The sequence below is a fragment of the Ochotona princeps genome, chromosome X, assembly GCF_030435755.1.
Source record: "Ochotona princeps isolate mOchPri1 chromosome X, mOchPri1.hap1, whole genome shotgun sequence".
NCBI lineage: Eukaryota > Metazoa > Chordata > Mammalia > Lagomorpha > Ochotonidae > Ochotona > Ochotona princeps.
Window position 1 is genome coordinate 97,489,116 of NC_080865.1, and position 2,017 is coordinate 97,491,132.

A 2,017-nucleotide genomic window follows, 5' to 3' on the forward strand; every position below is an offset into this window, starting at 1 on the left:
GAGTTACTTTTCATCTATATCTATTCTTGACACCACATTGTGTGGGGGAAGACCACACCTTAATTCTCTGTGTATACCTGATTTTTGTTATTTGAGGTAGGGGAGGGACAGGTTACACATAGGACTCCTTCAACTACTGCTTATTGGATTATTGAATAATCAATCGGAGATATATCCAAATCATACTAGGAGAACAAAAGAAATATTCCTAATAGTAATGTATTTTTGGTTTTTTTCAAAGTTATCTTTAAAAAGCAACTTAAAACACCTCACAAAGTCAGACCTTATTGATTTATGTCATCTTTGCATGATATGCTTGCCTAATTTCTTAAGCAAACAGAGCCATTCTAATTCTGCTCTGGCCCCTTCCTCCATTGCATGAAGGAAAAGTGGGCAGAAAAGCCATTTTCTACATAATTAATATGTCAAAATGTGCAAAAATTGAAAATTTTTATAATAGGTACTAGTAATATGCCTGAACTAAAAAAAAGCAGAGGAATGAGTAAATGTTGACAAACATCTATTGCATAAAGTCAACTGAGGGAACTAACACTAGGAATTTTATAAAGTGATGCAAGTGTTGTATTTTGTTAAGGGGTGTAATTGAGAGGGGAATTGTGGTCACTTCAGCTCGTATACTAAAATAACAAGTATATACAGAAGATTAGCATGGTCCCTTTGTAAGGATGATACATAAATTCATAATATGTTTTATGTATGTTTAAAAATACATATTTAGGGCCTGGTGTGGTAGCCTAGTGGCTAAAGTCCTCGCTTTGCATTCTCAGAATCCCATGTGGGTGCTGGTTCTAATCCCAGCGGCCTTGCTTCCCATCCAGCTCCCTGCTTGTGACCTGGGAAAACAGTCGAGAACAGCCCAAAGCCCTGGGATACTGCACCCATGTGGGAGACCCGGAAGAAGCTCTGGGCTCCTGGCTTCGGATCAACTCAGTTCCGTCCATTTTGATCACTTGAGGAGTGAATCAACAGATGGAAAATATTCCTCTCTGTCTCTCTTCTTCTCTACATATCTGAATTTCAAATAAAAATAAATCTTTTTAAAAAGTACATATTTATTTGAAAAACTTACAAACAAAGAGGGAGATGGGAGAGTAGAGAGAAGATTGTGAGAGAAAGAATTTCCATATACTGGTTCACACCCCAAGTGGCATCAACCGCCACATCAGAGTCAGGAGCCAGGAGCTTCAACCAGGTCTCCTGCATGGATGCAAGGACCAAAGCACTTGTCCCATTTTCTGTTGCTTTTCCTAGATCATTAGCAGAGGGCTGAATCACAAGTGAAGAAGTCCAGGACACAAACCAACATGTTTGGGATGTGAGCATCACAGTCAGCAGCTTTTCTCTCTATGCCACAACTTAACTGTGTTCTCCTTGGTTTTTTTTTTTGTTTGTTTGTTTGTTTGTTTGTTTTGAGTTGAGGGACATAATTGAAAAAGCCTTTGCAAATATATTGGGTCAGTTTCAACTGAGAGCAAACATCTTAGAGACCAGCAAAAATATATAAAACTTTCAGGCCCCCTTTACCCTTTTAAGAAAGTGCTATTATGTGGATATGCTTCTGTAGCCAATTACTAAGCTTAGTAAGATGGGAAGATCAGATAATGATAGTATTTCCAAGGAAAATGTTTTTGAATAATATGGAAAATTCAGTCTCTTGCATTAAACTTTACATATTACATTAGAGTAAAGATGTACAGAAAGCATTATTTTGCATTCCAAAGATATAAGTACTAGGCTGTACCAGTTTCTCACACTCATACCTTACATGTCGTAGTCATCAAAGATTGGTCATTAGAGATGAGACTGAAACGGCGTTCATTGAATTTGTCCTTACAAGTATTTATCCTGTTATTTTATAATTATTCTGTACTCAATTATTAACTAATGATCAAGGGGAACAAGCATAGTTAGAATGGTGGTGGCAAGCCCCCCTTACAGTGACAGTGCAGACACTTTTCATATTGTGCATATGGGATTAAATTCAGGCTGTGCACCT

The 2,017-nt window shown here is 37.5% G+C and overlaps 1 non-coding gene across 1 annotated transcript; it reads left to right on the forward strand.

The window, feature by feature from the left end:
- Window positions 1-617: 617 nt before the first annotated feature.
- LOC118760538 (U6 spliceosomal RNA) lies at window positions 618-721 on the forward strand. Its single transcript, XR_004996844.2, has one exon. It is a non-coding gene; the product is annotated as a U6 spliceosomal RNA (small nuclear RNA).
- Window positions 722-2,017: the final 1,296 nt, after the last annotated feature.